The following is a 16,479-nucleotide window of genomic DNA, read 5'->3' on the forward strand; positions in this document are numbered from 1 at the left end:
TCAGAATTGGGTTGAGTGGAGGAGAGCACGCGGCTGAATGCATCTCTTTCTTTTTACATGAGAGAGTAAAACCCTTCGCACAGATGTTTTGTCGCCTCGTGCCCCCTCCCGCTCCCTCTCTCGCGCAGCAGGGAACGCTATGGTGACTGATACAGTGGGCACTCGTCTCTGGACAGTTTTGGCGACTCCAAATCAGCTGCAAGTCCATGGCGTGCGTCATTGCGCAGCGGCGCATCCAGCCCATAGAGGTCCAAAGCAAATCCGCTGACAGAGCACAACCAGTGGTTGGTGCGGGCGTGTGCGCGCGCGGATCGGCAGGTGTCTGTGTCTTTTCGAACCAAATTGGATGGAAGTGTCGCTCTCGAGCAGAAAGCAGCGCGTTTTTCGGACTGTTTCCTTCGGAGTGCGCTGACGCCTAGGACATGCTCCACGTTGTCCACCACAGGTAAAACCTCTAACTTCTGTCTGGACTATTTCTGTGAATACAAGGGCATATGCTGTGCTGCGCATCAGGTTTTACCGCCTTCTGTCGTGCGCTCTTTGTGCACGAAGCAGAAGCGCGCTGAGCAAACTTTGAAGTAGGATGCGCGTCGAGCTTTTTCCATAAACGAACATCCATGAAACGAATCATTCTGTCCCCTGTTCTTCTATATTTATGCTGTCCTTACTTAACCGTGTTAAATATTGTGTGCACAATGGGGACAGTTCTCATTCTGTGCATTTTGTTTAAGGATCTTCAAATCAGAGCCACAGACGTCTTTGTGAATGAGTTTGCTGGATTATGTCCACGGCATTTATCATGTTTTCACACCATCTGGATGTGAGATGCTCATTTTGGTAATTTAATTTGAGCGGCTGTATCCAATTCTTCACTGACAGAGAATGAAGGGGCTTCATTTTAGAGGCACAGCACACTCAAGACACATTGGCAGTTAACAATATCACCCACTCAAACCACTTAAGCACAAGTCTGGGGCGTCAGGATGAGAATAGCATCTTACATAAGGAAAACGCAGACTTCCAGATAGAAACATGAACAACTGCGGCCGAATAAAGAGCCAAATTTCCAAATCAAATCTCAGCTGTTACATCACGCACACTGCCTCCTCTGCATGTGTCCCCTTTTTTTTTTTCTAAAATCTGCTGCTTTCAATTAATTCTGCCCCTCTACGCTCCATGTGCACTGGCGCGTTGTGGAGCTTCAATCTTGAAAAAGAAAACAGGGTTAGGAGGTTAACAAGTTTGGCTCAACCTTAACTCAGCCCCCGAATATCTTATCGATCCCCATTTCGACAACAATTAGGGATTGTTGCATTTTGCCAATGAGTGGCAGTGGGATGATTGAAAGCGATGGGTGCCAAAGCCTTGAAGTGCAGAGGTAAAATGACTAATAATTGCATTTTTTCCCCCCCATACAGCCAGTAGCTATTTACAAATATGTCCTGCTTTGCTTTAGCTGACAGTCGTTCATATCAGATACATAAGCTGTCAAATCAATAGAGAAATGCTCCCGGCCATGGCAAGATCCCCTTGTGATAAAAAACATAATTAAAATGGAGCCTCATGGCAACTTCCCCCGCCATGGATCCTGTATCTCTCTCAGAATGCATACGTCAGATAATTTCAGCAGTCAATAACTAAAGCTGCAATGGACAAAAATCGGTGGCGACTTTTTGCGGCTGATTCCGGGCCGGTGGTGACAAGGGAGGCTGTGGGAAGAAGATTTGCATAAATAGTGTTGTGCATGTGGCAAGAGTGTAAATTGCTATTATCTCCAAACTCCAGCTGCGCACAGGGTGAACTGTTTGGGGTTTGTAATGGACAGGAAGGCAGAAGAAAAGGGAGTATACTCGCCCTTTTCCCCTCCATCTATGATTTCAGGTGAAGGGCAAGGGGCCCGTAATGTGGTTTGCCAGCTCCTGGGACTGTGCAATATGTCGGTAAATTATTTCTGTCACACTGTTGGACCACGCAGTGTCCATATCGCAAGAAGCCACATTATATTGCGATATTAAAGAGGTCTCCCATCTGCCTGACCGAGATGTACATGCTTTATGCAAACACAGCCGGAAAGAAAAATGCTTTGTGCACTAAAAATGTGCGAAAGTTCAGTATTAGTCATGCTGTTTTTACAGTTAGGTTTCATTCTAGCCTCATTTTGATGCTGATCAAGTGTTTTCTCTCTTCTTTGTTTTAAGAAAAGTGAATAAAACACTTTCAGTACATGTAATTAAATATACTGTGTTGTAGAATACTTATAGAAATATATTTGCAGAGATATTGCATTTTTACTCTGAAACCATGTGAAATAGAGGACTGGTTCAAATTATATGGAAGAATTTGCATTTTATTTCTCACTCGTCATAATCTAAGTGCATTGAAACAAAAAAAATACTTACATGAAACAATCATGAAACTGTAAGTTGTCTTCTACTTTTATGGGCACTGTTTGTTACTTTTTGGTCCGTCGATAGAGAGGCTGTCTTTGGGTAACACTTTACAATAACTATGCCTTATTTAGCCTTAAAGGGACTACAGCGAGTTTAAAAATGTTACAAACAAGTATTTTCCTCCCCCTACATGTTCCAGCAATGTCCTAATGTGTAGAATGAACCCAGACCTGTTCACCACAACTGCCTCTAAAATCCTGCACTGTCACTCAAAATGTTGTCAATTCGGGTCTGAAGTGCCGTCATTAATATAGAAACTGAAGTTACGCGCAAGACCTGAGGTGGCAGAAGTGAGTATAAAAATGACCAACTTGCAGTCCCTTTAATAAATGATGAGTTAATTCATCAGGAACAATTCACTAGTGTGACGGACACTTAATGACTACTTAACTACAGTTAATGCCTAACTCATCATGAATAGTTCTTCACATACTTTACTTATTCATTGTTAATTATTAAGTTTTAGTCACGCGTCAACCTGAGAAGACCGAAAACAGAATGTGTTCAGAAGTTTTATTGAACATGAGTCATGATTGGGGGGCTGAGGAGAGGCCAGGCGGAGGAGGGGTGGAGGAGGGTCACAGCACAGCTGGGAAACAGCTGAGTGATTGACCGGGGAGCTTAAAGGGACAGGCCACCATTTTTCCATACGAAGAAGTGTTCTAACCTGAGCTTAGACGACTTGATACGTACCTGTCTGGTCTTTGCTCCCGTGGAAGAGTGTGGTAACTTCCAACTTCATCCCCGTTTGGAGCTATAGGAATATGTTGGGAGAGGCCAAATGCTAACAACATCTTTGGTCGTTTTGCGTGACTGAGAGCATACGAAAAGACCAGACAGGTACGCATCAAGCCTAAGCTCAGGTAAGAACATATCTCAGTATGGAAAAACGGTGGCTTGTTCCTTTAAAGGGGGGGGTATTATGCACAATCGACTTTTTCAAGCTTTACATCATGTTATTATGTCATTCCCTCATTAAAAACATGCCTGAAGTGTTGCCTTGGCACATTCACGTATTTTTGAGTAATCTGTAAAAACTCTGATGGCAGCCATTTTAGGGATAGGTTTGCCTGAGTCCTCCTAGGAACGCCCCCACCTCCTGGAGACGCCTCCGAGCTTTCGTCACCAGCCGAGTAACCAACCACTGCTCCTCAGCAGAACCCCCTCCCCACTGATGCCACAGACAGCGTGTGGAGGGGGGCGTGTCGGAAAGGGTCAGAGGTTCTTAAAGAGACAGAGGCCTATTTCAAGACATTCGCTACAGCCATTTTGAGAGAGCAATTTTATACAGGCAGTTATAATTTACTGCATTTACAGACCAACAGAAGGTTTCGTCATCATTGTAGTGTGATATAGACTGGTGCTGTGTGATTGAGACAAGAGAACTTTATTTATACAGCGCATTTCATACTCAAGGCAACTCAATGCAAATGTTATCTCATCATTTATTAAGGCTAAATAAGGTGTAGTTATTACAAAGTGTACCTGTCTTGGTAGGACAGACGCTACCTGTGCAGCAGATAAAGGTTTCATCACCGTCATTTACACAATGGTACAGAGAGACATTAAAAAGTTCTTCTATCAGCCTATCAGTAATTTGAATGGCTTTTACAAAACATGGCAAGAACAGTTTGCCTGCTGCCTCGGGGCTTGGCGGATAAGGATATGCTCAGTAGATGAGGGTTGGACTTTGTTTTTGGACGGTGAAGCTGTGCTGGATTGTTTTGTTCTTTTCTGTCAGCAGAAACAGACTAGTCATTTTTTTTGGGTTATGTTTTGACGCTGAGGGTGCTGTTGTGGAAAAAAAAGAAACATGTAAGCACATCCCCTCTTTTGTCTGTGGCTACAAGAAGAAATTATTTCTCATGAATCTATGGAGAAATGTTAAACCCTTGCAAAACTTTAACACGTTACTGTGAAGATTAGGCAGTTATTTCCAGACGCTGTATAACACATTCGAGATATTTACCATAAACAATGTTACAGCAAATCTCACCAGGGAATTCCGACTTATCCCCACCTCAGTTTTAAACCATGCCCTCCTCTGAATGACATCACTTGAGCGCAAACCTATATGCGTTTGACGGTGGGGTTTTCACTCGAGTTATCATTACTATCCACCAGAGTATTGAGCGGTGTGTCTCGGCTATTGCTTCATTTTGTCACCGCGATGGACGAAAAAATGGACAGCACTTAATTTGCGGTTTTCCTCCTTTATGTAATGGACTCATCACAATTACCAGGCCAAACCGCAATTTCACCGTAATTGTGACCATTTAGCTCTTGAAAGACGTATGGTTATGGAACGAGGGATCAAGAGGTGACAGGAACCGGGGGTCTCAGTGAGGGCTGTCAGCAAAGCTATTAATTACATTCATTCATAGTATGGCAGGTGTCTTTGAAGTGGTAATTCTCAGAGATCTATCTGCATATTTTGGGCAGGTTTAGGTCTAATTCAATAACAAAAGTGTGACCAATAGGCTGACAGCTGGCTAATATTAAAGCTTCTTGCCTGATGCTACTTTACAGCATAAATGTGGTGGGTAGAGTAGCCAAAATATGTACTGAACTTCGAGTAAATGAATGAAATAATACTACTCAGGTAAAAGCAAAAAAAAATAGTCATCTAAACACACTCAATAGAAATTTAAATGTAGCACTTTTGGGGTGAACTCAAAGACATAAAAAGGAAAAGAAAAAAAAATAGACCAATTTCTTTACTGTGAGCACTTCTTTGTCAAAGAATCCATCCCCCCTCACAGGGTCGGCACATCCAGATGCCGATGTAAACCACATGAATACGTCTACAATAAAAGGACACTCTGACATGTTCAGGTTTGCTTTATTGGGGGTCGTAGGGGCGTCAGAAAACCAGTCAGCGTCTGGTTTGACCGCCATTTGCCTCACACAGTGCAACACATAGAGTGGATCAAGTTGTTGATATGGACAACGAACACATGACCTCCATTGAGCATGTTTGGGAGGCTCTGGATCGGCCTGTGCAGTATTGGATGTGCTGCACTGTGTGAGGCAAATGGTCGTCACACCACACACTGACTGGCTTTCTGACCCCTCCAATGAAGCGACTTGATATGCCCCACCAGTGAGGAGAGTGAATGCTCTTGACGAGTGTGCGAAATGGCGGTCAATATTCGGGGGGGGGGGGGGGGTTCCCATCTCCCTCCTCCACCCAAAACACAGACCATCTCGATCATCCGTGTGCGACTACGCATAAATCCGCTTCCCATAGTGCCTAACTCTACAGCAGGCGTAGGCAAGTTTGCTCGGTGGAGGGCCGGTTTTCTTCATCGTCAAAAGACCAAGGGCCGAACCCTCCAATTTGAAGCAATTGAAGTAAAGCATCACTTTCTACATATGCAAGTGTTGTACATCATATACACTGGGAAAATGTCCATCTTAAATTAGATAAATTACTTAAAATCACGTGAATGAAGGTTTTTTTTATGTTAAATTTTGAGTCGGTTTGAACTACTCTAAGATCAGATAAAAACGCTAATGCAAATGGAACAAATAGAAATCCCACTGGAAATCAAATAAAAAAAACCTTTACTGTGAAAATGATTTATTATTCACTTGAAATTATACAAAATAATCCAAATTATTCCATTGGCAAGAATAGGTTTTATCTGCTCTAAGGCCAGACCAAATCTACTCCAACTTTAGATTGAATCTCTTAATTCAAGTAGATTTAAATTCATTTCTACCTATTGATGAGTATTCTTTTAGGATTATGACCTAAAAGGGTGCTCTGCTTAGACATTTTAAGGAATTGACAGTATTTTTAACATTTCTAGAGTACTTTAACAGGCATATGATTTCTGATTTGGGTCTGGGTCTGGGCCTGACGTTGCCTACCCCTGCTCTACAGCCCAAGGGCCAAAAACAAGAGACACATGCACAATGACAATTATCATCCCTACATCTCTCAACACACACACATTTGACCACAGAGGGAGAGAAGAAACCACACACGATCATTAGTGCCATGGACAATGACTACGGTCTATGCGTAACCTGCACACAGCCTGCGATCAAAAACACAACGCAATTGCCTCATCAAAAAGCAAACAGACACATAGCCTACATGGCACAGCGGCCATCATAATTTAATAAGCCGATCTGCTCAGCAAAATCCACTCTGCTCTGTTATTATCACTGTAGAGTCGGTCCAATCCACTCAGTCGTTCTTGACCCATGGCGCTCTTAGGTCTTTATCAATTTCGGCTTTGAAATGACCGCTCTGCCGTGGCTACAGTGACTGATAAGAGGGGCAAAATACGGTAGTTTCCCAGCCAAAATGGGACACTCTTGATAGCCATGACAGGGAATCATCAGTCGCATTGTTCAGAACTCATGGATAGCCTGGAAAAGTTCACTGGTTTCACGCAGAAAAACTAATCTCTGCAGTGGCTGATTGATGATAATGTCCGGTCTGGCACCTCGGTGTAGCCAGTTGGATATTCGGCAGATATTTAGAGCGGGAGCTGCAGCGGCTGTGAAGCTGAAAGACACCCATGGGGATTTAGGGACCGTCAGCAAATTGCTCTACTTAAATTGTGGTAGTGTCTTAGGCCTACGTGACATCTATGTTGACTGTACTGAGTCTGCACAATGCGCCCAATCCCTGCCCGCCATGCAGAGTGCGCTTGTGTCTGCACCTTTGCTCTAGTCTACCACGTTTGCCTTCGCCCTCAAGATCGGGCCCCAGGGGTCGGATGGGTTAACCAGGGGGGTCGGACCACTCCGCACCCCTCCTGTATTTTGCACACTGCTCTTGACAAAGGAGAAGTGTTCAGTAATACAGATTTTGACGTATTTGTGAACAATATGGAAGAAATGAGTCTATTGAGTTTATAGAAAAAAGTTTTTGAGTTGAAAGTGAGAAAAAATTTACCAATTGAGTACAATCAACAAACACAATAAACATCCTGTTAAAAGAAATTATTTTATTGATCAAACACAAACTTTCCATTTCTTTTCATACGTCAACAAAGCTTTTTTTTGCAATATAGACTTACTCGCGGGGGGTAGAGTTGCTCATTTTTGCTCGAGTAAAAGCATTGATCCTCAAATTGAAGTGCTGAATGACGAAACTACGCCAAGAAGCACCGTTACTTCGAAAAGACACTCAAGTACACGCACTTCAGTAACTGTCTCAGACCTATGGGGTATGGAAAGTTCGGAAAATGATCAAAAAAAGATTGCTGCACGTTGATAATTTACACAAAGAAAAAAGTCCACAGACGCAACACTAAATCCTTCTCTTTTTTCCGTCTTTCATAACACGGTTGCGTTTTCCTTTCACCTTTTGTCAGTGCCGTCTGTCTAAAAGTAAGTTTAAAGCTCCATAATGTTAACATAATCCCAACAGACCTTATTTAAGTAGTCGTTCTCTTGACAGTTTGACAGCAGTACCTCATTTCGGTGATGTTTTAGCATAACAATAGGTTACATTAGCTGCGTGACTGTTATATCAACAGCCCACACAGCGCCTCAGTCACAAAACCCGCAGTGATGGCGACTTTATAATGGCTGACAGGTGGAACATTTCAGCCAAACGGTTACATCAGATCATGTGCAAATGTCAGGAAATAAAACATGTTTCGGCAGCGACGCAGAAGCAGCAACAGTTCCGACACAGCCAAGGTTTAGCATTACGAAAGAAGTTTACAAAATATTATGAACAGAAAAAACATTGGACTTACCGGTGCAAGTGGATTTGTAATCATAGTAATGTGTAAATATGCGATAACGATAATTCAGCGATATATTTCACTAAACTTGACTATGCAACTAGAAAAGTGTTGTTCTGAGGCAATCCAACAACCAACCCTATTACACGAGCAAAAATGTGTTACTGCTATTTTTAACACTTTGTACAGCTTTGGCGTAGTACAAGGATGGAAACAGCTTTGTAAATGGTAGATGGTAGATGATAGATTTAGATGGTAGAATGGTAGATTTTCTTCGACTAAAAACATGCTCTGACCGACGATTAGTCGACTAAAAGGGGGCGTGGCATGGTGCTGACAAAACATCAACTTTTCTGACCCAAACTCCTAACCTGGCTAACACCAGGCTGCTGTGTGCGCTCGAATTATTTCGAACTGCACAACAGCCTGGGGACCATGGCCAAATCTCCGGTGGATTTGGGAACCAATCACAGAGCGAGGAGGGACGGCAAGACGATGACGCGCTATTCGATATACGGAAGCTTGTAGTTTATTTACGGATAATTTAAAAAAAAGTTTATTTACGGATCCAACATGACAGCAGCAGACACGATGGTATTTTTTGATCAAGCTTTAGACCTTGTTCTAAATAATTTAGCTCAAAAGTTTACAGCGGGTACGTCATACGTCATCTCATACGATGATATGATTGGCTGGGGCTACGTGCAGACGCATGAGACTTTTTTTTTTTTTTTTTCGTATCGCCCAATAAACGACTATGGACGATCGTAAACCACACCTCTCCTACGAGAAAATGAATTGGTGGTCCCCAGACTAAATATCACTTGTGATTTTAGTCTGGTGTTAGCCAGGCTACCAAACTCCTAGAATTCTATCCCAAACTGCACTCATAAGACATAAAACTTTGCGAGCTCATGCTGTAACTACTATACATAGAAGCAACGTAAACTGTGAATTTGTGTGTAAAAAGCCACATTAATCTCACCTTCTGCCTTTAATCTCAGACTCCAGCTCCCTGCCTCACTCGCATCTGCTGCTGTACGTGTGCTGTCCATACATTCATATACAGATAGGTAGATCCATCATCGTCCCTGTTCTCAAATGTCTTCTGGACATTGTCTCTGTTTTGGTGTAATGTAAACACGAGCCATGTGCTTTATCGTGAAATGCCCCGCCCGCGTGGTTCCTGGTTCCTTTTCCTCTCTGTCCTCTCAGGCCACTTCATTTCTTCGACTTTTGCGCTGCACGGTGTAGTGATGAATCGGTTCACGTTATTTTTCTCAGAAAAAGGCCAGAATTAATCGAAGAAAGACACTGCGGGTCCATGAGCTGCGCCTGACGGTATACTTCCACTTGCTTTTTGTTCTCCCGTGTGCTTTAGTAGAGCCGCTGACTGGGGACAGGGACTCGAGTATAGGCTATTTCACTAGAACCAGGGTATCTGAGGTTTAAACAACTGTAGAAATCTGGCCTAAAAGGCAACACCTCTTCAAGGTATAGATCCCCTGATCTCAGCTGCGTATGCGCATGCTCTCCCGACCTCATCTCTCACCTTGAAGTTGTTTTTTTTAGCAAAAGCATTTTACACAAACAGTTCAAACGTCACTCTGTCTGTAAAACTTTGATATATCTGTTTTTTTAATGAAATATTAGCTCAAGGTAAAAGATGGACCTGCCACAAGGCATCTGGTGTGTAAATTGGGAGCATCTTAGTTGTTGCAAAAGTGCGTACATTTAGTCGACCAATGAAAATCTACAATAACATCGACCAGTTAGTCGACTAAACAACCAAAGTTGGCAGCCCTAGTAAATAGGGATAATGGGGGATAATGTACTTTGCAACGCCATTTCCACAAAGCATGTCTCCTGGTAATTTATTGTCTTTATTCTGGGTTGTGTCTATTCTGGTCCAAACCATACCCTCGTACTCATTTCATTTCGTACAAGGGTCTGGATCTTCACAATCGAGCTCCGTTATCAGGTGGGAGGGTTGAACTCCTTGGAAATGATTGGATCTCATATTTGCTAGCGTTTGGGTTGTGACTTATGTAATGTGCGCCTCTTGGGGCATTCCTTGCACATTCCAAGGCTTCAATTTCTCCGATACCTGGTTAAAAGTCCTTTATTGGATTAGATGGACGTGTCACGTTCGGTCGCATTCAACTCTCTTCAGGGCATACAATTAAAAAAGTAGCTCAGGTGTGCTTAATAAGCCCAGTCTTTTTTGTGCCTATACGTACGTTTTGATCCTGAAGATCTCCTGACCTTCTCTACAGAGCATTCTACTCACTGAAGCGATCACTTTGTTCCTCTGAAAAGGATTGTAATTAATTATACTATCAGAAATTTAAGCAAATGCTGTAAAGTATAGCGCAATACGACAACAATTTGATGTTTGATAATGTCGCATGCAAGGTCGGGGATTTTATATGCTAAAATTAAGTGGTAGGAAATATGCAATGGCAGTAAGTAATGAGTCTAATACTGTGTTTTTATAGCTACATCTCTTTGAATAGAGATACCAAATTAAAACCTGTGCCAGGTCATGATTTCGAGTTTCTATTCTTGTTAGTTGCTTTATTTGTGAGGAAAAAAGTATAGGCAACATTGTTAAAACACTCTGATTTCAGTGTTTCGATCGTGCTGACTCCCCTCCCTCGTTGTTGAGCAGCACATTTAGATTGGCACAGACTGTTCACTTTAAGACCTCCAGTATTTCAGCTCGAGAGCTTGAGCAGATGTTTGCATTAAAACTCAGAAATGTCCTCCATCAGCAGCAGCAGCAGCCGTGCGCGCACCACCCAGAGCTAACGAAAGTGAGAATCCCATCTTCGTTATCTTTACCTCCCACGTACAAACAACTTAAAAACCGCCTCGAGCCAGTGCTGCGAGCTGACAGACCAATATGACAAGACACAACTGCATTTTATGGTCAAATTTACAACACTTCCAAAAGTCATCCCATCTGGCATATGGCAAAATAGAGGAATTAGTTTTTGGTTGTTGGACTTTACAAGCTCCTAAAGGCCTAGATCGAGATATATGTTGTCGATCTAGAGCTAAACGGGGTCTTGTGCTCCCTTCATGTGGTCTTATAGCAATTTTCATGCACTTGTTGAGCCTCCTCATCTCATACCACTGGTACAGCGCAGCGAAAGTACATTTTTATCCCTTTTAGCTGATTGTTATGAAGCCGACACTATGGATTTTTCTTCGCAATTTTAATGTCATCTCTTTATCCACTTAGTGTCATGTTATGGAGAAAAGCTGATATTTCCATTGTATGGTTGTGTGGTTGTTTCACTTTGCTATGAGCACAAAAGCACTTGAACATAATGCACTCGTAATTTCTAGTTCACAACAGGAAAGGATTATCTTTACCATAGCACTTGAAGGCAGCGTTAGAAAAGACCCAACTGGGAGTGAATGATGTCTAAACTGGGTGACCATCATGTCTAAACCAGCACAAAACACTTAACTTAAAGGAACAGGCCACCATTTTTGCATACTGAGATATGTTCTTGCCTGAGCTTGGACGAGTTGATGCGCACCTGTCTGGTCTTTGTGCGTGCCCTCAGTCACGCAAAATGACCAAAGATGTTGCTAGCATTTGGTCTCTCCCAATGTTTTCCTATAGTTGGTGAAGTTGGAAGCTACTACGCTCTTCCACGGGCACGCACAAAGACCAGACAGGCACGCATCAAGTTATCTGAGCTCAGGTAAGAACATGTCTCAGTGTGGAAAAACTGTGGCCTGTTCCTTTAAATAGATGACAAAAAAAATCAATGGAATAATCTCTTAGTAAACTGGAAAAATGGGACTATTATGGGACTCGTGTTTAATAAACATCCATCCATCCATCCATCCATCCATCCATCCATCCATCCATCCATCCATCTACCGACCTGGGGGAGAAGGTCATGGGTTCGAGTCCCAACTCCCGCCAATGCACACTGGTTGTGGCCTTGGGCAAGACACTTCACCCACCTTGCCTCCAGTGTCTCCGTACATTGGTGTATGAATGAGAGTGTGAATGGGTTCCTCAAAGCGCTTGATAAAGCTGATAAAGCTAGAAAGGGGCTATATACTGTAAGTTGAGCCCATTTACCATTTATCCATCCATCCATCCATCCATCCATCCATCCATCCATCCATCCATCCATCTTCCACTTGTCCGTAGGTCGTGGGGGCAACTGTTCGATCTGCCCAAATCACATTGCAAAAGCCCCTCATGGCTCATCATATGGGTGGTGGGTCCACGGAAGGACGGCTTCATGGTTCTGACTAGGCCTGTTGGTCTCTCATAAGGGGCTTCTGAACCGTTCTTTGTCTCACCCGTCTCCTTGGGCCTGTTTCCCCTGGAATAGTACTCTAAGTTTTTACCTTTGTTAGAGTGTTATTAACTTTCCATGGTTAGTATTTTAATATATATATTAAGATAAGATAAGATATTTTATAGACATATTTTAAGATTTTTTATTGGTCATTTTTTTTATGGTGAATCAAGATAAAATGTGTGTTGTTTTTTTTAACCACCCACATTCCCTCTACGTGGCATGAACCTGCTCACAAACCTCTTATGCACAAAATTTATCGGTTGCTCATAGCATAATAGTCCTGGGAAAACCACTTAACGGGGCCTTGTTTCTCTTCAGTTTAGCTGCAGTTTTGGCTCATTGGACTCGCTTGTCATCCCGGGTTTGTGTCGAGCAGAGGCAGGACAGGCGTCTCACCACACAGGAGCGATTGTGCCCCTTCCTGCTCTGTCACGTGAGAGCTATTTTGACTCTGCGCCTCTGTATCACGTCACCGGTAATTTCCTTTGATGGTAGCTCTCCTCCTGGTCCCTCTTCTCAACAAGCCTCAGTCCATATGACACTTTGGATGCTGCACTCTCCCTTTAGGCCTCACCTCCATTTGAAGTGAACAAGTCGAAACCCCGCGGGCGCTTGGGAGTAGGTCTCAGCGCCCACTGCTTTCATCTCACGACAGCTACATTTTCACACTGCCTGGGCTCATTCTTAGCGCGCAGTCTCGTGAAAAAGGCTCATTTCTGCTAAAATGACCTTTTCTAGCTTTTGTGCTGTAGTTTAATATTGAAATTCAAGCAAAGTAAAAAAACATGTTTTCCAAATCATCACTAAAGTTCACGCGATTCTTCCCAAGATAAATACTAAGGGTTGGTGTAGTTTATTCCACTGCTCAAGGTCCATTGGTACAGTATGGTGTACCGCAACTGCTATGGGAAGTATACAGTATAGGAGTATATAGGAGAGTACATTCATCTTTTCAAATGTAGTGAAAGTAGAAAGGTGTCAACAAAAATACTACTCAAGTTAAGTACGGATCTTTAAAAACTCCACTTAAAGTAGGGATGCACCGATACCACTTTTTCTAAAACCGATACGAGTACGAGTACTTTGATTTAAGTACTCGCCGATACCGAATACCGATACGAGTACGAGGCATTTTCTTCAACGTTCTTACTTTTTTCACAGCAGATTGGTTTGTAATCAGTTAATTTACTCATGTGCATTTCCTTAAGTAAAGTACGCTACACATTGAAGAGCAGTTATATTAGAATGGTGCTGATGCCATTTATGTATTTATTTTGTCCCAAAGCTCCCCAATGCCTGTGCTTTATTCATGTATGTAGTTTCATTTAACAATAGTATTGAGATGTTACTTAAATGGTCTCTTTTTGTCTTTACTTCAGCTCCGTGTAGATTTTCACGTGTGTTTTTAGCAATTTAGCGAGTAGCAACAGCGTTTTCATTGTTCTGCTGCAGCTCATTTTCGCTCAATATAAACATGTTGTATCTCTTTAATTTGGATTTTCTGAGGACTTTTTAGTCGCTGGGTTAGTTTTTCAGATGAATAAACCCCTGGGCATAAAACGGCGTCAGAATGGCCAAAACTGCTAGCCGCAAGTTAGCAACGTTAGCCTGTGTCTTGTAAACACTGCAGCACTAACAACATTAAGCTCAAGTTAAATCCAGCACAGACTCTGATTTAGAGAGCGCAGTCTGTAATAAAGTCAGCTCGATTATTGTATTTACACTAAAGAATTCTCCAGTTTGTTGCTATTTTTTCTCCTCAGCTGAGAGGTGCGCCTCGTAGGTGCGCTGGCCGCACGTCAAGTGGTATCGCTAACTTAAAGGTACTAAACCAGATTTTTTTCCCCTGTACATTGTAATCTCAGACATTGGTGGGAAAACACTGTGCATCTAATTTTAAAGTATCAATTTTATGAACTTGCAGGATAGTTTTCTTGGATTTCAACCTGGATAGACTCAAACAGACAAAGATCTATTGACATGTATTTAAATTTTGGCGATCAGACCCCGGCGGTAACATCGATTTATGTATGAAAGTCAGTATGGATGAACAGCTTGGAGTTAGGGATGTCCTCCCCGGAGCCTGGACACTGGTGGTGGTATGGAAGACCCGTGAAGAAGCAGCAGGTAGAAGGGAAGAAGAGGTGGAGACGCGGCGGAGGTGGGTCGCAGCACAGCTGGGAAGCAAACTATCCATGATTGCAGAAGGCAAAAAAGCGGGACAGAGGGCGATGATTGGCTGCTACGGAGGTGCGGCTCTTTACGCTGATGGGCTGAGGTGAAGGTGTGGCCCTCACGGAAGCGATCATTGGCTGTAGGTAGGTGATGAAATTAGTCTCCCAGAACACCTAGGCTTCATTTCTGTGAAAGTGACCCTGAAAGTTGTGAAATGTGCCTATAAACGCATCCCTTTGAAGAATTGGGATGCTATAAATATGTTAAGAAAGTTAGGAATGAGCTGACATTTTAATTTAGTGGCTTCCTCCTTCATTGTTTGTTATAATAATAATAATAAAAAATCAGGTATAGGATCTTTAAGTACTTAAGTAAATTTACCTCACTACTGACCACTTCATATCCATGGACAGTAATGCAGTCTGGGCAGTAGCCAATGTTCTGATGCTTTGCTTTTGGCAGATTTTTATTTTATTTTTTGCGTTCAGGAATATATGCCTGTACTGTTCTCATCCGTCAGCTGCTCCACCTGATGCAACACTGTTTATTCATTTGGGTCATGGACATGCATCACAAGTCAACAGCTGCAGAAGTACATTGACTCGTGACACACAGAGAATAGGCTATGAAATGTGCTTTTATCCGTTGCACAGGTGTGGAGGTGAGGGGGGAGTAAAAAAAAAAACCTTCATACGTGCTTACATCAAGGTATTCATTACTTGGAATAACCTTCTGACCGCTGGTGAAAGATGAGAGGGAGGTGAGGCGTTCAAAGTTTCTTCAGTGTGGAGTGCGCTTGACTCTGAATAATTGCAGAAAAACTGAATCGTAAATGAAGGGGGCCGGGCAGAGTCAGTAATAGGTAAATTCTCACTCATTTTCTGCTGCTGTGGATGTCGCTGCTTCTCCATCTCCTCCCGGTGTTGAGGTGATTTCTCAGTTGTTGGTGTCAGAGCTACAGTCCCTTGAGAGCAGTATTTGTATTTCATCAGCCTGCTTATGTGCACATTTTTTTTCCCCCGTACTACGCGCTGTGTGTGAGAAAGCAAGAGCCGTTTCAAGCTCTGAACGAATTTGATTGGTGAATAGCGGCATTTGCTCAGATGGGGCAAAGATTTGGGATTTTTTGGGGAGCTCAAAGTGTCTTTGGGCTTGCCTTTGTCTGTATAAAAAACATGTGAAAACATCAATGGTTCTTTTATTTAAAAAAAAAAAAGTTCATATAAAAAGCCTATGAATGTCTTGTAAAATATGTGTTTCCGCTTTTTGATTTTCATTCTGAATTCATCCAACATTCCTTCAACTGAATAACCTTTTTAATCTTGCTGTGTGGATTTTATATCCTTCAGTTTAATTTTGCTTCTCACGTAGAAACTACACAATTCGGAGAGGCTTTGGCCGCGCAGCTTCATTCACCCTATTGTTTTGCCGACCTTATCTTCGGACGCAGAAAGGGGTCCCTTGGGAGGCAACGATTGATTTATTTTTAATGGAAATCCCGCTTGTTCTCTCACTATAGCCCATTCTCCTCCGTTATTAGTCAATGCCCCACTTCTACGGGTTCTCGCTTGGACATCATTATCACCCGATCACGGCCCCTGTAATTGCCCGTAGCCTTTAGATTTGTGAATTGTACATTGGAGAAGAGGAGCGGGGAAGAGGCGGCGCGTTGCGAGCTCAACCCCAATAATAATGCCAGCGTGATGGACCCCAGAGAGCAGTCCACGTAATGAGAAGTCAGGAGATGAAGGGGGCGAGGATTGAGAAGACTCTTGCCTGTGGAGTGAGAGAGCGGTGATCATG

At 42.8% G+C, this 16,479-nt stretch overlaps 1 protein-coding gene across 2 annotated transcripts in view; it reads left to right on the forward strand.

The window, feature by feature from the left end:
- Positions 1 to 231: 231 nt before the first annotated feature.
- LOC306965966 (gamma-aminobutyric acid receptor subunit pi) overlaps positions 232 to 16,479 on the forward strand; it is a 164,316-nt gene continuing 148,068 nt past the window's right edge. The window contains exon 1 of one of the 2 annotated variants that reach the window (XM_079560587.1): positions 232 to 445. The gene's annotated coding sequence lies outside the window, so the exon portion shown is untranslated. The remainder of the gene's footprint in view (positions 446 to 16,479) is intronic. The other variant, XM_079560588.1, reaches the window with a different exon arrangement.

Source organism: Gobius niger (assembly GCF_951799975.1).
Source record: "Gobius niger genome assembly, chromosome: 7".
NCBI classification, from domain to species: domain Eukaryota; kingdom Metazoa; phylum Chordata; class Actinopteri; order Gobiiformes; family Gobiidae; genus Gobius; species Gobius niger.